Source organism: Hibiscus syriacus, unplaced genomic scaffold, assembly GCF_006381635.1.
Source record: "Hibiscus syriacus cultivar Baekdansim isolate YM2019G1 unplaced genomic scaffold, ASM638163v2 tig00117028_pilon, whole genome shotgun sequence".
NCBI classification, from domain to species: Eukaryota; Viridiplantae; Streptophyta; class Magnoliopsida; order Malvales; family Malvaceae; genus Hibiscus; species Hibiscus syriacus.
In genome coordinates this window covers 10,104-25,705 of record NW_024063531.1, presented here as the reverse complement: position 1 = coordinate 25,705, position 15,602 = coordinate 10,104, and the positions used below count along the sequence as shown (strand labels likewise).

At 34.5% G+C, this 15,602-nt stretch overlaps 3 pseudogenes; 2 read left to right on the top strand and 1 right to left on the bottom strand.

Moving 5' to 3' along the window:
* The first annotated feature begins 619 nt into the window (after positions 1-619).
* On the top strand, positions 620-3,333 carry LOC120196211 (annotated as a pseudogene).
* Positions 3,334-5,511: 2,178 nt separating this feature from the next.
* LOC120196208 lies at positions 5,512-8,223 on the top strand (annotated as a pseudogene).
* A 294-nt stretch (positions 8,224-8,517) lies between these two features.
* On the bottom strand, positions 8,518-14,174 carry LOC120196230 (annotated as a pseudogene).
* Positions 14,175-15,602: the final 1,428 nt, after the last annotated feature.

Below are 15,602 nucleotides of genomic sequence, written 5' to 3'. Positions count from 1 at the left end.
TTGCAATGCCAAATTAAATCAATCCTCCAGGTGATCTCGCGTATTTTAAACTCAATTAGATCTACTTGTCACCCCCAAATCAATTTTATTTTTAAAAAATAAATATATAATAGGTTATTAAATTATATTAAATTAGTTTATAAAATTTAAATATCATAAAGTAATTATTACATTTTTTTAAATAATTATTAAATTTATCAAAACTATTATTATTTATAATTTTATAAAATGCTTTTGTAATGAATTTAAAAATAATTATTATTCTACAATATTTAAAAATTAGTGGTCATAAAAATTATTTTAACATAATTAAATAAATTCTAATGCATTTTACTCTTATTTAAATTGATTTAAACTCCATTATTCCCCCTCCCCGCTTCAAATTTACAATTCAAAATATCGTTTACAACCCTCCCTTGTCCCTACCGTTGGTTTTTGTTTTTGGAAAGTGTTTGGTATTTATTCAATAACAAGAGGGAAAATGGATTTTTCTCCCCCAGAGAATTAAACATCTGATGAGATTGAGAGATGAAAACCGGAGGCGCACAGCCATCTTCCCATGTGCGGCTTCTCACATGAACTTTTACTCTCTTTCACTAAATCCCTAAAAGTACATCCTATTCAAAGGAATCCTATCCATCCCTTCTTATTTCTCTCTCATTTTCCCTCTGATCCAAACACAAAAACAGTGACCTCTCTTTCAATCTTCTCGTTCAAACCAGGTCCGTCCGTCCCCTCTCTCTCTCTCTCTCTCTCTCTCCTTGCCTTTCTTCTGCTCTTTTTTGGTTTTTTTTTAAATGTTTGAATTTGTTTGCGTTTCTCTCTTTCTCTTCTGCATTTCGTTTTTTAAAAGGAATTATTAGAACTCTTTTATATTATTTTGAGTCGTTATTGTTTTTTAATGAAATTTGAGCTGTTATTACTTGTGTTTTCTTTTCTTTTTTGTTAATTGTCATGCTAAAATGAAGACTTAACTGATTCTCCAAACCTAGAAAATAACTTCACCTAAACATGGAACTTTAATAATAATATTAATTATTTTATTATTGCCTGAATTACTTTAATGTCCTTAACCGCTTCGATTTTGTTAAAAACTTTGCACGATAAAAATGTTGCCGCTGAATATATTGCTCCTTTGTGCATAAAATATTGGTAAAAAGCCGTGACTGTAGGTAGATAAGCTAATTTCCACCAAATAATTTTTTCCTGACAGTAATCAGCTTTTTCCCTTCTATTTTGAACAGAAAATTAGAGAAAAAGCGGGAAAAAAAATTCTGAAAATGAATAATTCTTGGTCTGCCAAAGGCTTTAATGCGGTTGGGGTCAATGATGGTTTCTTTGATGACATAATAGAGTATTTGGATTTACCATTTGAAGAAGTTGAAGGAGATGACTGTAATGGTAGTACAGAAGATGTAAAAGAAACTCATTTGCCTGCGGAAGAAAACAATGAAGGTGATGAAGAGTGGGATTGTAACTTCGACAACTTAGAGCCTCCACCCACCAATGTTTTGGCCGGCTTGTCTTCTGGATTTTATGATGATTTTTTCAGTGACAGTTTGGAGAAAAGCCTTACAATTTCAGTGAGTTCCACATGTTTTCCATAATTCCATTCCATACTTTTCATGTGTGCGGTTTTAAGTTTTGCATTGGCCGGAATGCAAATAATAGCGCACTGTTTTTTTTTCTTTTTTGACACATCCGGTGTACTTGCTCATTATGTGTCTCTGTCTATGAATTAATATTGAATTAATGTCCATTCTAGTGGTGGTTGGAGCTTGTTTACTAGGAGACACAAAATATCATTCATGGAATGGAGTAAATTGTGTCTTGTTAGTTTTTCTAGAGTACATACAATCTACATTGTGCATGTTGCCATACCAACGACTTGGTTGATTACATGTGCACTTTGTACCTCCTGAAGCAACCACTATAAATATGGTGATATTTCATTCATACTTCATTTAAAAGCAATGTCGTGTGGAAGCAACTTTGTTTTTAAGACATGCTGAGAGTAGTTGCATATTATGTGAAGTATGCTCTTCCGGAGTTATTTAGCGTGGCAATTGGAAATGGCTCAAGTGATTAAAACAATAATTAGATGTTGTACTTTGCAAAAGTTTTGTGCTGCATATGCAATAAGAACATGTCGCCATATCATGTGCAGTGGTGCATCACATGCTATTACACTGTAATACAGCTGTATGGTCTAAGCAAGCAGGCAGGCCCAATCAGTGTCTGTTTTGCCTTGGCAATAAATGGATGGGACCACCTGATAATGCTGTTTGTTGTGATATGATTGATGTTCAATACCAAAGTGGCACTTTTTTCTGATAAATTTTGTTAAGCGATTTATGCAATTGTTGCAACTGATAATTATTCTGAAATGGATCGCGGCCTTTTTGTTTTCACTTTCTATTGAATCCTCGTATAACTGCAATAAAGATGAATAACTAATATTTGATAGTCTGTTTCTTTCTTTTCCATCTTTTTTTTTAATTGTATAGGCGATGGGCTAAATGTTCCTTAACCTCATATCTGACTCTTCCTCTTTGTAGTGTGATGGATCTTCTGAGCTAAACCAACAGTCGAGCAATACCAAAGCAGCCTCCAGCACCAGAAGAAGCATTACCTTGCACAGCGAGTCTACTGATGTGAAAGGTTCAACCTGGTTCCAGACTTCCAGTACAGTATCCGAGATTGAAAGCAGCAGCTCTTGCTCAGGTGCAAATCCTGCACCTATTAACCTGAACTAAGTTTCCTGGTAAAGCGAGGTCGAAGCAAAAACAAGCGCAGACGAGCATCTACCTTTAACCTTCAGTTGACATTGCCTTCCATATCATCCGCATCCTTTGCCTCCAGGGGGTCTGATTATCTGGTTGGTTTTGAATCAGAATCAGAAAGCCATCTTGCAGAAAAACGAGCCAAAAGAGACAGAAGAAGAAAAGAACCTGACATTGCTTTCAAGTTCCAGTGAGATCAAGAAATCCTGCCCCCAACAGCCTACTGTTGTTATGAAATGTATGCACTGTGAAATTACAGAAACACCACAATGGAGAGAAGGGCCAATGGGACCAAAGACCCTTTGCAATGCATGTGGGGTTCGCTACAGGTCAGGACGCCTCTTTCCGGAATATCGCCCGGCTGCAAGTCCTACATTCATTCCGTCATTGCATTCCAACTGTCATAAGAAGGTGGTAGAGATGAGAAAAAAAATCCAAGCTGCCGTTGTCAAACCCCCCCAAAATGTCGTTCTGGTTGCAGTAGAAAACTTCTCAGATTGAGCATTTCCATTATTGAGCAGTAAAAAAGTATTATTATTTTTTGCATTTATATTTAGATGACGACACTAAATTAAATTTATATCTCTAAATAATTTTAAAAAATTAATTTTTATATTTTTTTAATTCTTTAAAATTATAATTTAGAAATATCAAAATAAATTTTAATTAGAGTTGAGGGTCAAAATAAAATATTATTTATTAATCTGAAAATAAATTATTAAAATTGCCACTTTCGTATCATTTGATCACTAATATTAAAAAAATATTATTTTTTAATTTAATCTCTGAACTTTAAAAAATTAATTTAACCTTAAATTTTAAGTAAAATATCAAATTAACTCTTAAATTTTAAGTAAAATATTAATTACCACAGCTTATCATTATCGTTTATCATCAGTCATCATTACTAACGATAGTTGAATTCTAAATTTCTAATTCATTATCTTTTTGTCTCCTAAATGCAAATCGATATATATTTCATTGAAATTGTCTTAAACTTCACAGTTTTTTTTATTAAGTAAAGATATTATATTTTAAGGAAACTATCAGGATTTGAACTCCCACGAGATAGAATAATATGAACATCATTAATCACTCTATCAATTAATGAATCTAGAAGAAAAAAACTCCACAAATCTAACCTATAATACTTTTTAAATTAAACCATGGACTTTCTGCTGAGTATATGGCACATTGTTGGCACGGTCACCGTGAACTAGAACATGTCTCTCTTCGCTACCCTCAAAAATTTTTCAGTTCATGCATTTGCAGTTTTCAGAGCAGAGGATACTGTCCAACATTTTATAAATAACTGCTTTTAGGCTTTAGCTACCCATATACAGTGCTTAGAGTTCAGAGCAAAATCCTTGAAACAAAGGAAGGCAATTGGTTTATTATAATTAGGAATCAACCTAAGATTTTATCTTATAGAATGAATTTAAAAAATTTAGGGATACGAATTTATAAAATTCTAAAAGATACAAAATTAAATTATTGATAAAAAAATATTAAAAAAAGAAACTTAAACTATATGGAGATTTAAAATTGAAGTAGTTGATGGATGATGTTATATGCAATGCTGTATACTCATTGCAGGATGCGTGTAACTGCCTTGCTTCACTATAGTCGGGCTTAATTCCTCTTCTAAAACTTACCAATAACTGCAAAACGGAAATGTGGTGAAGTTTTTTGGTGAAGTTGAGCATATACACAAACGGCTAAGAAGCAATCTGGTGATGATGTTGAAGGACTCAAGAAGATTCTCATCGGCTATTCTCCATTAACTATACTTTTCCGCTGCAGATAGTAATAGTAATCAAAGATGTATCTGCTGGGCCTGGGTTGCAGTGAGGAGGAGGAAGGGATTCAAGGAAAAGTTGAGGAGAAAAAGCCTCATCATCCCGATGAAGATAATTCTCAAATTGCATTATATATGATGGAGTTGATCAATTTAATCCATTGGATGTTGAGTATTTGGTGATTGCATGCTTGAATTCACCAGGATATTTTGAACTTTAAGCCAGAACAAGTCCTCGTGTCCCGCAATCGTACTAATTTGGTTATGAACAAGGTTACCCAAAAAAGAGTTTTTAGACTGTATTTCTAGAATTTTAGATTTTTTCCAATAAAAAGTATTATATAAATAATTAAATTAAAAATCTTGAAATTTAACAATTATCGGAGACGTTGACAGTGATTAAAGTGATGAGAAATTTTGCTCCGATATAAGGATTAAATTATTATCTTATCCAAATTTTAAGAATCAAATTGATATTTTATCTAAATTTTAAAGATTAAATCAATATTTTATTTAAAAATTAAAAATTAAATTAAAAATGAACCATTTTATTAATAAATTATGTCATCACATTAACGATATTTAATATATCAATGACTAAAATGTTATAAATCAATAATGTAAAAATCATAATATTATATATTTTTTAATCATTAATAAAAGTATACAAAAATAAAATAAAAAATTTATTTTAGTAGTTTATCTTTAATTTAATATATGAAGTCATTCTATTAATAATAATAATAATTGAAAAATTAATATTCAATATTTATTTTATAACTTAAAAGTTCAATAATAAAAAATTTAAAAAGTTGACCTTATAGCACAAAGCAACAAAAACAAATAAAAAAGAGAAGCTGAAGCGTAAAGCCTCTCCCATTATCTTTTTTACACACTCTTTTAGTTCTTATTATTTCCTTTGTTGTCGCCTACTTTCTTCTCTTACTTTTAAAAAACAAAAAACAAAACAAAACAAAACAAAACTGAAGAGATCACAAAAAACAATCACTTTCTTAATCCCAGATTTATCGCCTAATTCTTAGGGATTAATTGCCAAAATTTTCAGGTAAATTTATCCAAGATATTCTCATCAAAATTACGTTATTTTCACTTGCTGAATCTCTGCTTTTATTAGGAAACTCTAAAACTTTTTATCATTTATTTTTCATCGATCCGTTGTTAGCAAATAATAGTTTAATTGAAACTTGTTCTTGTTAGTGGATTAAATTCTCCTTTTTTGATAAGTTAAATGAACCGATTTTTCAATTATTGACAATTTTGTGATAACTAATTCTACTATTAAATTGCGATAGTTTAGCTTTTGTACTTATTTCAAAAATAATTAATTCTGTTGAGTTCCGTTTGATTATAGTGAACACTGGAAGAAAAGAAAAAGAATATCGGTTATTTGATAAGTACTGGGAGCTCTGTGCATGAATTGAAGGAGATTTAGTGGTAGAGATGAATGTTAGCCATACCTCGGTCCATCCAGTGGAAGATCTACCAACCACGGACGGAGGAGTAGGCAGCGACGGCCCCAACAACAACGAGGTGGAGCACATTCAGGGAATGCCTGGAACGGCAGGAGGGCTAGCGTTGCGGATTTGTCAGTTTGTTTCTGCAGTTTTGGGAATTTTTATTATGGCTACCATAAGTGATTTTCCATCCGTTACCGCCTTTTGGTAATTCTTTCAATTAGTGTGATTTTTTTCTGCTTAGTATTAGTTTGGATTCGCTAGTCATGACGAGGACCAGATATCGATTTTTGTGGTATGAATTATTGATTTGCAAACTCTAATACTTGTTTGGAAATAATTATGTAATATTAGTGTTAAAACCTTATTTGTGTTATCAGTTTTAAGAGTTTAAAATTTAAGAAGTGAATATAGGAATCTGCTTTAATTGGTCGTTTCATGCGTAACATCATCCGTTTTTCTTTTGTTGCATCTGCAGTAATTGTCAATTTGCAACCAGTTCATACCTGTTTAAGACGATTGATATCTTGGTTATTTGTTAATTTGCATTATAATTAGTTAGTATATCTAATGAAGGGAAGATTATTTTACTGGAATAGCGCTAAAAGTCTAGTTTGAAAATTGCATAGAAGTTGTATAATTTAGTGCCTGTTATGTAGGTAAACTTTTGGATAAGAGAAAGAAACCTAGTTTTCATTTGTTTCAGATATGAAAATTAGCATCTTTCCCTTCACTTGGGCTTTTTGCTTTTGGTTGGTTTCAGCCGAATCCACTGGCTGCTAATACTTGTTAGTTCGCTAATTTTACATGTCGTTTCACATGCTAAGTGGTGTATTAGATTAAACAATCTATGAAATGTCTAACAAATAGAGCATGAGTTCTTAGAAAATGGCAAGTGGCAATAGTAAGATGTCTTATGTCACACTCTATAGGTGCTCTATTGTCTGCATTTTGATAATAGCTAGGGTTGTGTAAGAAATAGGTTCTCATGCTCATAACTCTTCAAGGAGGAGAACCTAATTTGGTTTAGACCTCTTTTTTGCTTTGAAATGAGATTGTAAGATCTGGACTCTCACAGTTTGATTTTTCTTACTATATTCTTTACAAGAATGTTTATTCTGTAGCTACTATATGCATTACTGCTTGAACTTTTTCTGTCTTTTGGAATTCAGATATGATTCACAAATGAAGCAACTAGTATGCATCCGATGTTAATATGTTATATTGACAAGCAACTTTTGTTATTTGATACATCAGCTACCTTGTTGCTGCCACCAGCTTGCAGAGTTTGTGGAGCTTATCGCAGGCTATAATTGATGTTTATGCCCTTCTAGTGATGCGCTCTTTGCAAAACTACCGTGTTGTTAGTTTGTTTGTTATTGGTGATGGGGTAAGATGGTTTAATTTTTTCTGTTACAAATTAACCTAATATCTATTTGTCTGCATGTCTGGCTTTCTTAGAAACTACCCTATATCCACCTTCATCCCTGCTAGATTCGGTGCATATGCTGTGGCCTTAACAACTTGCTATTACTATGCGTTCAGAAGCACTTGGTTTAGTTAAGAGCTTGGTTTTTTTTCCCCACTGCTTGTTTTGTATCTCCCCAGTCTTACAGTTTGCTTGTTACAAGCTTCTGACATTTCAGAATCTTTTCCGTCTGCGCTTTGTTATGCAGTTTTTGTTGTCTTGATCATATGTTCTCTCCTTGCAGATCACATCCACTCTGACATTTGCTGCAGCATGTGCCTCTGCGGGCATCACCGTTCTTATAGACAACAGACCTTAATAGCTGTGCTCATAACCATTGCATACAGTTTAAGACTGCTACTGCCATGGCCTTCATTAGTTGGCTTACTGCATTACCATCATTTCGTCTGAACTTTTGGTCACCGGCATCCAGATAAACAGGTAGCAGAAAAATGAAATAGAAAGGAGTAATCAGATCAGAAGCATTTTTTAAATGTCAATAATATCTCCTCGTAGCCTTCTTGAATGCTTTGAAATTGAAATTTTGGTTGTGATTTTATAGTTGTATAGTTTGTATCATAAATCGGTCCGTGAGACAAACATCTGGACGAGGACATTATGGGTATCGGTTGCGTCAATATATGCATCTTTTGGAGATTGATCGATCTGACCGCATTAATGTAAAACATTTATATTTTTTGATAGTAGATGGCGTGTGTGGTTCAAATTAATTACCATTGAGCTTCTCCTTGTTCATTAGTTGAAATGCAAATCATAATACAAATATACAAACATATCAAAATTTCATACACTACGAATTTTCGTTATTTCCTTACAACACATGCATACTATATATATCAGCATCAACGCTGTCGTCAACCAGTAGTAATTAATATAATTTGATGAAACAATCACTCATGATACATATAAGAACCATCAACGCCAGAATATATTGGTGGGTTAAGCCAAATATTGGTGCATTAAAAAAATTAATTAAATTAATAAGATGCAAGCCTGAACTGGATGCCTTTCATATTACAAAACTTTTTTCCCTGTTCATTTCGTTATGACTTCTCTTTCTGAGCTGTTATCGTTTCCATTTTCCACGGCCAGCTACTTGTAAAGTTTGATTTTTCAGACAAATATATTACAGCTGTTTTCTCACACAAAAGACCAGTTAACAAACGAGAAGGCGAGGCAATGGACAGTGGTCTCATCAGCTTCATGGACTTTCCAGGCAAAAGCTTGGTCATATGAAGCATGACGTCCCATTGTTGACACGCAGATTCCGGCAGGCAAGCAAGCAAATCCCTGTTATTAAAGTTGACATCTTTAATTATGTATTTACTAGACAAATTACAGCAGCCCTTTAATTATGTATGTACTAGACAAGCTTTATGGACTCACCTGCTGCATTAACTTGGAAAAATCGGAGCACAATGCCTTACGTCCAGATTCATCAAACAATTTATCCAATGTGATGTCTTGTAGAGCCACTAGAGTTGTCTCCAGCATGTCAAGCCCAGCTTGATTTGCAAATATGAAAACCGGTTGTGACTGCAAAACCGACGCAGATTAAGATTGCATCTGCAGGACCTGATATTCAAGGTTCGAAGATAAGCTTCTATAATTCTAGATATTTTAATCGAGTTGTGGTCATACCTTCAACGAACAACACAGTATTGCATCTTGATGCTGCCAGAGATTCTTCAATGTAGAGTCATCGCCAAATGCTTCAGAACTCAACAACTCCGTTCCTAAATAGTAACTGGGTAAAAAAACAAAAATAACACCTCAGCCATTCGGTTATCCAAAAAGCACATGCAGTTTCTAGTGTGGCATGTTAGCAAAAACTACAATGTATACAAACAATAAAGCAACTCACTTGTGGCTCCGGCAAATCCAGTGAGCCAGTGTAAGAGCTTCCGGAGAGCCTAGAGATAACTTTGATCCAACAGCTGGGTTCAATCCAGATGGAGATATGGCCAAGGCAACCCTCTGGACAGAAGAAATAACACTACGGACATACTGACGTGCCATGGTTGCAACATTATCCTGAAGGTTGCTTTCAAAGGGAAACTGGAAGGCAATTGTCAACAATGATCGTGTGTTCAGACAGGATGAAGCGTTTCCTGCAGCATGATTTGTTGTTGGCCCTACTTCGAGACTAGAAGTCAGATCCAAAGTCCGATTTGTAGTCAATGAATCCTGCGTATCAGACTGAATAGTAACACCATCAGACCAACAAAAAGCTGAACAACAATGTTCATGATGGAAAAGACTGGGAAAAGTTCAGTTGAAAGGCAGTGGAACTTAACTGGTTTTGAATCCAATGGGATAACACGGAATCCAGAAGGTAGCAGGGGAGCATCATCTGGAAACATCTCATCAATTGGGGCAAAGACAAGCTCCGAACAGGCTCCCACAGCATTCTCATCAACTCCACTACACATCTGCAAAATATGGTAATATGGTTAATGTAAATATATTTGCAAACATTTTGGACACATTTGGGACATCGAATAAAGCTGGAAATATGAAGGCAATTCAAATAAACAGAAATCATGATTTAACCATAAGCTGGAAGAACAGAAATCTAGCTTTACAAATCTAAATCTCCCAGATAAAGTTGATATGTTAAATGTCACAATTACAATAGCAATGACAATTAATCATTATAACTAATCAGTACGTAAATTATAGTAAACACATCAAAGATGTTAAAAGAGGGATCATGAGGCTAATTTTTTGTTCTTTTTACGGAAAATTCAGTTTCAGATGGTTTCAAGCAATAAAAACATATTGGTTCCAGTAAAATGGCAGCGAGTGTCGGGTTTTATATTTCCGATTTAACATGTAAAAGGACACAAACATTCAACAAGGCATCAACAGAAAAGCACCTGCAATAGATGAATGTCCCTTGATACAAAGGCATCTTCTTGCACAAAAGACTGGCCTTCAAGTCTTATTACTTCAAGTAGCTGATATATTATAAATGCAGCATTAGCAAAGCTTCTCGGAGAGAATGAGGAACAATGAGCTTTTAGTTGAAAAGAAGAGAATAGAACCGAGCTGAGTACCACCACATAGAAGATATACCTCTTCATATTCAATGGTGTGGCCGAGTGGCATGAAGGTCTGACACCCCGTAATACTTGTAGGTCTCATTCCAGGATAAGCATTTGTTCCAGCCTTCAACAATGCAGCACAATAAGCATCGACATTGAAATCAGCCCACTCTGAGCGATGCTCCCTCAGGAAACGTACAAGCATAGCAGGAGCAACATTCTGACAAAATGATAATAGTAACGATAAGGTAGACAGTCCCATTGTTTTCAAAGTGAAAGACATGGTATCGAGGAGGCTTAAACTTTAGTGTGGGAAAACAAAGTTCATCTTTCCAACTAAAACTTAATTGTCACTTGCAATAAGAAAAGAAATGCTATAGGTAATATCGAATATGGAAACTTCTTATAGAATAAGAAAACAATTTCTCAATTTTATGGGATTTCTAGAACTTACTTGAAGCAACATGGATGCCTTTGCAAATAACACCCCCAAGGAACGAAAAAGCATTGGCAGGATTCGAAGTGCTGCTAAAGCTCTTGCTTGAATTAATTGCAATGATCACATCCTCAGTCCCATCACAATTTATTATTGACCATCCATCATCATTGAATCCATTTATTGCATCATTGAAGCCTCTACAAGTAAATGATACACATATATCTCAATGAAATACAGAGCACAACACAAATACGTTTGCCGCGCAATTCATTTGCACATTCAAACTCATAACCCAAATTGAAACAAAGATTTAAAATAGTCCTTTTAGCTACCTGCTCAATCTCTGGCTAAAAGTTCTCAGCACGGATGGTTGCCTGCCAAGACTGTAAACCACCTCACCACTTGTCTCTTGAGCAATCTGCCTGATGTAGCACAGCGCCTTTGCAGAGATCAAATAGTCAGTACCTTTAGAAATGCCTTTTGAGTCCACACAAAAGAAAATCAAAAGAAACTATGAATTTTTTGTAATTTCTGTGTTAAGAGCACGACTAAACTGAATAGGATTCATGATCAGCAGTGTTAGACCAAATTGTAGTGCACATCACTAGCAAAAAATTTATCACCTTACTAAAGAATCTACTCACCGCAATTGTCATTTTCTGAGAAATTAATTTAGATGATTCATAAAGTGGGTGCAGCACCTCCGACACACTCCATGCCTGCAATAAGGCGTTTACAGATTAAATCTGCCACGATAAAGGCATCTAAAGTTGTCGTGAAAGTACATACTCATCAGAAGTTGTACCTCGAGATTAAGGTGGTAAACAATATGGATAATTGACCCTCCACCCTCACAAGGCCTAATTAAATAGCCACTGGGAAGCACTTCAGCTCTCACAAATTGAGCTGCAGCAGCTGCACTTGGGCCAGCACCCAAACCAGAAAGAGACCTCTCACAAACCTTGGAAAATAGAGGGAAAAAATAATGAAAGGCAAAACTCCTCAAAGCAAACAATCATAGGGACAGTAGTCAAATAAGCAACGGAGATGCTCAGCAAGTACCACACAATGTTATACTTCAACCTTGACTTTCTTAATTATACTGCTTTACATTAATTAAATAAAAAACATGTGCAAGATATGCATACCACGAGACTTCCGTTCTCTAAAGTTGTAGTGTATCTTAGAGTCCAAAAGTCCCTTGCAGGAGCCAGCGTAGTCGGAGCAAACATCTAAAACAGTCCTCATTTTAGTAATTCATCATAAAAAGAGAGTAAACATTCACTTCTATATATATATATATAACCATTCTTCTTCACCTGAGTGTATACAAGTTCAATTGTTCCGCCATTGCCAGCTGGAAATATAGTAAAAACTTCAAGGTTCCGGCAGTCCCGAGACCAAGATGGAAGATCTTTAAGAATCTCCGCAATCTATTAACGAAAGTTTAATAGTATTGTTCAGATCAAATAAGTCTCATATTTTAACAAAATGTCTAGAGTCTTCAAATGACATCGAAATCCATACCTTTATAGGTTCTAAACTTACAAGACCACAGGCTCGAGCTGCCACTCCGCTACAACTTTGGGAAATGGAAAATATCCCAACCGAATCTGGACCAGGCTGGCAACAGATTTAAACAAATAGGGTCAGAGACACTTCTGATTCTTTTAATAAAAGACAATAACGGTACTCATATAAAAAACCTCGATGACCAAATAATGGAAAATATCATTGGTACAAGGCACTGACAAACCTTCATCCCAGGCATCTGGACCCAATCGACAGCAGTTCCCGTAGCCTTGGAAAGGAACTCTGCCAAGGTCTCCTCGGCAATGGAGAGGAGTCTGCCAAGACCATAACAAAATTCACAGCATTTATTAGAAATATATAGAGAGAGAGACACACACACGCTAATAGAGATAGAGAGCTAGTTCATTGAAATTAAAACTAAACATACCCAGCAGAGTTATTGGCATCTCGCAGTGAATGCTGAGGTGTGGCAACCAAGGAATTACCGCTTGCATCAGCTGCTGATGCCTGTAAACAATCTAATAATGTCAAAACACATACAAAAGGACCACAGAAAATGCATAATATTAGTTTATACAAAACTGGCCAAAACAGTTCTATAACTCAAAGTTAGCAGGAAATGGTATAATTATAAAAGGAATGTGACAAGGATGTATTGAACAAATAAAGAATCAAGAACCCATATATGTGTGTATACATATGGACAAATAGAGGCAAACATCACATGGGGAGCATAAGACACAGTAATCGCATACAATTAGTATGCCACAAAGATCTATATAATATTAATGCCTAACACCAAAAGAAGGCATCAGACAAACTCAATTTCTATATCCACTAAAAAAAACTTAAAATACAAATTAAAGGCATGTGGATACAGTCTGTAATAGGAATTGAAGAGAAACAAAGAAAGAGCCAGAGACCAAAAGAAGATACATTTACAGTATGCAGTTGTTGCTTCATATACCCATTCTCGCAGACCAGCTGAGACACCTGGTTTTGCAACCTATCATTCTCCTCCATCAACAGCTTGTTCATTGCTGTTAATTTTCTATTCACAGTCTGCAGCTTTGAAGACTCCTTTTTTTGCTTCTCTCGGCACCTGCACACCTCAGAGACAACCCCAAAACTATAACTTTCTAACTCCCAAAAGGGGGAAACAAGGCACCCCTTTTTTTTATATAAAAAAGGTTATAACAACGAGAATGAAAAACAAAAGGCAATATCAAGTTTGCATACCTGCGGTTCTGAAACCAAACTTTGACCTGTTTAGGTTCAATGTTGGAAAGAATGGGGCATTCCCTTATCAACTGTTGCCTGCGCAAGGAACTGGGCTTGGGGCACTCGGCATAGACTCGTTCCAAAGCTTCAACTTGCTCAGCTGTGTATCTAACATACTTGCCAGCATCAAGATGTTTGTCGATGTTACTTCCACTGCTGCTCTCCCTATGTTGGGCAACCGCCATAGCCATTTCTAGCTAAAACCAAGATCTAAAGAAACAATCTTTGTTTATGTATATGTCAAAACTTATAAGATAGAGACACTCGGTGAGAGTAAGTGATAGAAAGCTATGAGAGCTAGTTCTGGAGGATTTGGCTTCGGAACTGAGATTACTTTGTTTCTTAGTAAAGTCCGTCCTTTTCTATGTTATAATATGAAATTGAAGAGAGAAAGAGAAAAATAAGCTAAAACAAGGAGTTTTGATTGAGGGAGCCTCAAATGAAAAGCCAGTTGGATGGTTTTCTTAAGCCGGTGGTGGACAAAATAGTGAAATGAGTGGGAAAAAGAAAAAGCCTAAAATCTGCCCCAAAGATCTAACTTTCAAAAGGATTTTTGAAAGCACAAACCCAATGAATATTGATATACCAATACAAAAGAAACACTGCTAAGGAGCAGGCTGGATATCACTGTTGAAAGGCTCTCTAGAGAAGAACCCGGAAACAGTAGCATCAGCAACGAGCTGGGCTTTGCTTTTTTCAAGAACCAACCACATAAACGTGAAGAACGACTAAAATGTTAACCAGAATAAGATTATGAAACGTTGTATTTTATTTTTGGTTGGTTTAATAGGAACGTAAGATTACCTTGTTTAGTTAAAGGAATAAAAGATTATTAGAATGTATATTTGATCAAATTATCTTTATTATATATTTATTTTTTAATAAGTTGAAAAATATTTATATTTTCTTTTAAAAGAATTTAAATTCATAAAATTTATATAATTTTTTTTATAAAATTGAAAATATAAAATTATTTAATGAAAAGATAAAATTTTATTTTAACTCCTGAACTTTATATAAAATTTTAATAATAGATTTTTTTTTTGTAAATCTAAAATAATTTAAGAATAAATTTATAATTTAACCTTCGTAGAAATTTTATTATTCAATGACATAATAAGGATATTTTTGAATGAAAGAAAAATAAGAGCATTTTAGTCCAAAACGTCAGTAATCTAATAATACATAAGGAAATAGAGGTAATGACATTCCCGATAATATATCCTAAAAAATCTACTATTGGTAATGTAAGATTACCGGGAATGACATTCCCGGACAACTAAACGAGAAAATGTGAATTTCATTCCATGTGAATCTCATATTTCCCAACCAAACACACTCCAAAAGACATTACAAATAAAGGTAATAAACTATATAAAAAAACAAATACAAAAATTATGTCAAAAGAGGATTGAAGAGAGAGATATGGAAGGGGAAGGAAAAAGTTGTGACAGTGAGTGATCTGAGTCTGAGATGAAGGAGTAGGGTAAATCAAATGGAATAAATGAGTTTCATTTGCTCACAAACCGACAAATTTACCAGCGGTATCTTTTAATATTAATATTTCAACAGTCGCTCTCCACATCCGCCTTTACTATCCCTATTGCCTGATTAAAATACAAAAATTACATTAAAATTAAATTAAATTTTAGGGTAAAGTATAGTAATGGTCACTGAAATTTTCTAAATCTTTCATTTAGCTCCCCCAACTTTTAAAACTTGCAATACAGTCCCTCCAACATTTAGTCCGTTTGTAA